The 6000-nt window shown below is 42.2% G+C and overlaps 1 protein-coding gene across 1 annotated transcript in view; it reads right to left on the reverse strand.

Annotated features, from left to right (window-relative positions):
* col22a1 (collagen, type XXII, alpha 1) overlaps positions 1-5709 on the reverse strand; it is a 463862-nt gene extending 458153 nt beyond the window's left edge. The window contains exon 1 of the mRNA XM_070888428.1: positions 5579-5709. The gene's annotated coding sequence lies outside the window, so the exon portion shown is untranslated. The remainder of the gene's footprint in view (positions 1-5578) is intronic.
* Positions 5710-6000: the final 291 nt, after the last annotated feature.

The raw sequence follows: 6000 nt of genomic DNA on the forward strand, positions 1-6000 counted from the left end.
TGTTTCCTGTACAAGGACACCTAAATCTCTCTAAACACCAACATTTAATAATTTCTTGCCATTTAAATAATATTCTGTTTTCTATTCTTCATACCAAAGTGGATAACCTCATATTTCCCCACATTATACTCCATCTGCTATATAATTGGCCCAGTCAATTAACCTATCTATATTCCTTTGCAGGCACTAATCGTTTTCTACTTTTAAAAATATGGTGGTAGTGCTCTAGGAAGGAAGTGGAGCAATTAATCAGGCGCTCCACTTCTTTCCTAAAGCACAATTGGCAGCAGGTGGGGCGGTAAATTGAGCAGCGTTGCACACTGGACTGTGCAGTGTGCCGTGTTGAAAGGCTCCTTCGCTCCCTTAAAGGGAAGGACTATCGCTGCAAGCTCTGCAAAATAAAAACTGACCGTCTCCCCGACAGCAGCCGCGATCCCAGCTGATCAGCCCGATGCACTGAAGCAGAGTGCCGGGCTGATCGATCGCGGGCAAAGAAGACCGGCCAAAAACCTGAAAGAGAGAAGGTAATTTTTTTTTGTGCATACCTTGGCCACCTCGCCTTTAAGTATCACCCCCGAAGTGCCCGGCCTCTCGATGAACGCCTTCTGCAATTGCCAGTGTTTTTGCCCAGTGATACTGCAAGGGGTGGAACCCAAGTTCGGGTCCGAGGCGCTACTGGGGCGATGAGCATGGTGATGCCATCACGATCTCCAGGCGAAGAAGATTGGGGCACAATGCCATAGCACCGCTGCAAACCTGCTGAATATGGCAGGAGTCAATGTTATCACCGCACCCGGTCCATACCTGGTGAGTGCCATGTTTTCCCTCCCACCCCCACAGTCGATAATGGGAGGCGCTAAGGAGGCCAATTTCTAGGCCTTTCTGTCCTCTTCATAGCTTACTTTTCCACCTAGCTTTGTATCATCAGTAAACTTGGATATATTGCACTCAGTCCATTCATCTAAGTCACCAATATAGATTGTAAATAGCTGAGGCCCCAGCACTGATCCTTGCGTCACCCCATTAGTTACAGCCTGCCAATGGGGAAATGACCTGTTTATCCATACTCTCTGTTTTCTGTCTGTTAACCAATCCTCTATCCATGCTAATATATTATCCCCAACCCATTGAGCCTTTTTTTTGCAATGCAACCTCTTATGTGGCACCTTATAGAATGCCTTTGGGAATCCAAATATACTACATCCACTGGTTCCCCTTTATCAACCCTGTTAGTTACATCCTCAAAAATATCAAATTAATTTGTTAACCATGATTTTCCTTTCATAAAACCAAGACTTCAATGGAAAAGAAAATCAAATGCTCTGTATAAATGGATAGCTAATATTACCCGTGTTAAACTATCACCCAGTGTTATACTGACCACCTAAGGTTTTAAAATAAAAATGATAGAATATTTGAAAGCAGAAACATCAGTGAAAGGATAATGTTTTGCAGCTGTCACTTATAGAGGTGCTAACAGATTTACAGCAGCTTTTAGTTACATATTACCCCCAACCCCATGAGTTCTTATCGTGCACAGCAACCTTTTATGTGGCACCTTACCGAATGCCTTTTGGAAATCCAAATATACTACATCCACTGGTTTCCCTTTAACTACCCGGCTAGTTACATCCTCAAAAATTCTAATAAATTTGTTAAATATGATTTTCCTTTCCTGAAACCATATTGACTCTGCCTAAATCATATTGGCCCTGATCTGAGGCATTAAGAACATAACAACATAAGAAATAGGAGCAGGAGTAGGCCACCTGGCCCCTCAAGCCTGCTCTGCCATTTACTAAGATCATAGCTGATCTGATCATGGATTCAGCTCCACTTCCTTGCTCGCTCCCCATAACCCTTTATTCCCTTATCACTCAAATATCTGTCTACCTCTGCCTTAAATATATTCAATGACTCAGCCTTCACAGCTCTTTGGGCAGAATTCCATAGATTTACAACCCTCTGAGAGAAGAAATTCCTCCTCATCTGTTTTAAATGGGCGGCCCCTTATTCTGAGACTATGTTCCCTAGTTTTAATTTACCCTATGAGTGGAAATATCATCTCTGCATCCACCTTGTCGAGCCACTTCATTATCTTATGTGCTTCAATAAGATCACCTCTTATTAAATGCCTCTGACCTGCAAATAAAATGTCCACATACATGCGCGTCCAGGAGGTATTCACGGTCCTGGGCCTCTCCAGGTACCCGCGGGTAGAGGCCCACATATCCCGGGGCAGTGCGCAAGCGCCCCTGGGATCACATGGGCCAGTCCAACCAATAAAAGAAGGGAATCCCTTTCATGCTTATGCTACCACTTCCTTCATAATGGATTCCAGCATTTTCCCGATGACTGATGCCAGGCTAACTGGCCTGTAGTTCCCTGTTTTCTCTTTCCTTCCTTTCTTGAATAGCATGGTTAGAATAGTTGGTTTCATAGTGCTATTTGCTGAGGCCCAAGGCTAGGTTACCCACTCTGTACTACTGGTAATGCAAGACCCCAAGACAAGTCAGTGGCATTCCTCTACAAGGTAGATAAAAAGGATGGGAAAACAAGCAATTGGTGGGGCAGTCACAGCTGTGTGATCCATAGTATCCCATAGTTGCTAGATACAGGAGTATTGGTACCATGACCTTCTTGCTGATAATAGATGTGCCATAGCCAAGCAGAGTAAAGATGTATGCTAATTTTGGAAAAAAAGAAACAATAGCACAACAGTATAGATATTCGCAGTGAAGTGAGTGTGTAGCCATATTGTGTACTATTCACCTTCAAATTGAGTGTGAGAAGGCAGCACTCTGAAACACTGGCTGCTGTCCCCCAGTGAGATTTCCAATGATTTGAAAAGTCCTCTGCGCACTAGTTGAAATTATCCATCTAATTTATTATCTTTAAATAGCATGAGACTTCAAGTATCAGATGCCACTATGATATCACATAGTTACACTGCAGCCACTCTGACACATCATGAAAGACCACAGCCTCCAATGGAACACTTTGTATCAGTCTTTACGGTAGAGGACACTCACAATATTCCAACAGTGGATAGTCAAGGGGCTATGGGGGGGAGGAACTTAACACAATCACAATCACTAAGGAGGTGGTACTCACTAAGATAATAGTACTAAAGGCAGATAAATCCCAAGGACCTGATAGCTTTCATCCTAGGGTCTTAAGAGAAGTAACGGCAGGGATTGTGGATGTATTGGTTGTAATTTACCAAAATTCCCTAGATTCTGGGGAGGTCCCAGCAGATTGGAAAACTGCAAATGTAACGCCCCTATTTAAAAAAGGAGGCAGACAAAAAGCAGGAAACTATAGACCAATTAGCCTAACATCTGTGGTTGGGAAAATGTTGGAGTCCATTATTAAAGAAGCAGTAGCAGGACATTTGGAAAAGCATAATTCGGTCAGGCGGAGTCAGCATGGATTTATGAAGGGGAAGTCATGTTTGACAAATTTGCTGGAGTTCTTTGAGGATGTAACGGACAGGGTGGATAAAGAGAAACCAGTGGAATGGTGTATTTGGACATTCAGAAGGCATTTGACAAGGTGCCACATAAAAGGTTACAGCACAAGATAAAAGTTCACGGGGTTGGGGGTAATATATTAGCATGGATAGAGGATTGGCTAACTAACAGAAAACAGAGAGTCGGGATAAATGGTTGATTCTCTGGTTGGCAACCAGTAACTAGTGGGATGCTGCAGGAATCAGTGCTGGGACCCCAACTATTTACAATCTATGTTAACGACTTAGAAGAAGGGACCGAGTGTAACGGAGCCAAGTTTGCTGACGATACAAAAATGGAAGGAAAAGCAATGTGTGAGGAAGACACAAAAAATCTGCAAAAGGACATAGATAGGCTAAGTGAGTGGGCAAAAATTTGGTAGATGGAGTATCATGATGGAAAGTGTGAGGTCATGCATTTTGGCAGCAAAAAAAAATCAAAGAGCAAGTTATTGTTTAAATGGAGAATGATTGCAAAGTGCTGCAGTACAACGGGACCTGGGGGTACTTCTGCATGAAACACAAAAGCATAGTATGCAGGTACAGCAAGTGATCAGGAAGGCCAATTGAATCTTGGCCTTTATTGCAAAGGGGATGGAGTATAAAAGCAGGGAAGTCTTGCTACAGTTAGACAGGATATTGGTGAGGCCACACCTTGAATACTGCATGCAGTTTTGATTTCCATATTTACAAAAGGATATACTTGCTTTGGAGGCAGTTCAGAGAAAGTTCACAAGGTTGATTCCGGAGATGAAGGGGTTGACTTATGAGGAAAGGTTGAGTAGGTTGGGCCTCTACTCATTGGAATTCAGAAGAATGAGAGGTGATCTTATCGAAACATATAAGATTATGAGGGGGCTTGACAAGGTGATGCAGAGAGGATGTTTCCACTGATTGGGGAGACTAGAACTAGAGGGCATAATCTTAGAATAAGGGGCTGCCCATTTAAAACTGAGATGAGGAGAAATTTCTTCTCTGAGGGTTGTGAATCTGTGGAATTCGCTGCCTCAGAGAGCTTTGGAAGCTGGGACATTGAATAAATTTAAGACAGAAATAAACAGTTTCTTAAACGATAAGGGATTAAGGGGCTATGGGGAGCGGGCAGAGAAGTGGACCTGAGTCCATGATCGGATCAGCCATGCGAGTATTAAGTGGCGGAGCAGACTCGAGGGGCCGTATGGCCTGCTCCTGCTCCTATTTCTTATGTTCTTATGTTCTTATTAAGACCTGACATTTACTTGGGGCATTAGATAGACACAGAGTGAGAGGCCATGCCCTCTGACACAATACCTGGCACATAATTGATGCATTAGATCGGTCACAAAAGAAAGTTGGTTTGGGAATAGCAATGTGATCCTGATGCAGTAGGCGGCACTCTTTCTAAAACCTAAGTGCATATTGTAAGCGGCAGAGCAGTGTTATGTACTGCCTCTGACTTGTAATGACAACTGGGCGCCCAAAGTAGGAAACTGTGCTTTTGCCTGCACTGGCAAGGACCAACCCTATGAACAAACAGGTCATTTTAAAAACGGGTTAAGATCTTTCGCCAGAAAAAGCGGTTATATCCAGCTACAATCGATCTTTCGATGATCTGACAAGCTGCAGGGGGCAGCATCTCAAAGAATCCTGGAGTTTGAAGTGTAAACCGCAGGACTGGAAAGACAAGGGGGAAAATCTTGCCCTCAAACCTTGCTGACAGCATTCTTTTATTTATCCAAAATCAAATAAGTCACCGAGAAAGAAGACGCTTGATTTGCATTTAACTCAAAATAATGTTCCCGAATTTATACAACGTTTGCTTCTGTTCTCGAAAAAAATGTAAAACGCAACATTGCATCACATGGGACATAACTACTGAACTTAATACACTTAACTTAAAATAAAAGATTAAAGAAATACCAGTGGATAATTATTTAAATACACATGCAGACAAATAAACTTCTGCACTAAACACTAAAATTAATATTTGAGCTTGACATTCCACCAACCTGTAAGTAGCTCTCATTAAAGGAATATCCTTTAATTTCAAAGAGCAAAGATTATATTCGTTTCAAATTAGATTCTTACCTGCACTAAAGATTTTCTTAAAAAGAATTTCCACGGTCAAGATTTCACGATAATGAGAAAAAGAAAATAACTTATAAAACTGAGCAAAGAGCCAAAAAGCACTCAAGATTATTCAATTCAGATGTTTTTAAAGTGACAGCTCTCCCATCGCGATCCAAGCGTCCGAGTTTTTCGAAAGAAAAATCACACTTTGAATGAATTTGAAGACCATCCACTGAAGAAGTAAGCCCAGTTACACACAAAAAAGTTCACAGACAATAATCTGTAAAAATAAAGATCCCCTCCTCACTATTTATGTTTCTCTCAGTAAATCCCTCATCTCTTGACCATCTTCAGCCCTTCTAGATTGGGGCAGTGTCACTGTATTAAGTTTCAGCGGCAGTGCATGAACTAAACCAGACTGTCAGCCCATCCAATTATAG

Source organism: Pristiophorus japonicus, chromosome 1, assembly GCF_044704955.1.
Source record: "Pristiophorus japonicus isolate sPriJap1 chromosome 1, sPriJap1.hap1, whole genome shotgun sequence".
NCBI classification, from domain to species: Eukaryota; Metazoa; Chordata; class Chondrichthyes; family Pristiophoridae; genus Pristiophorus; species Pristiophorus japonicus.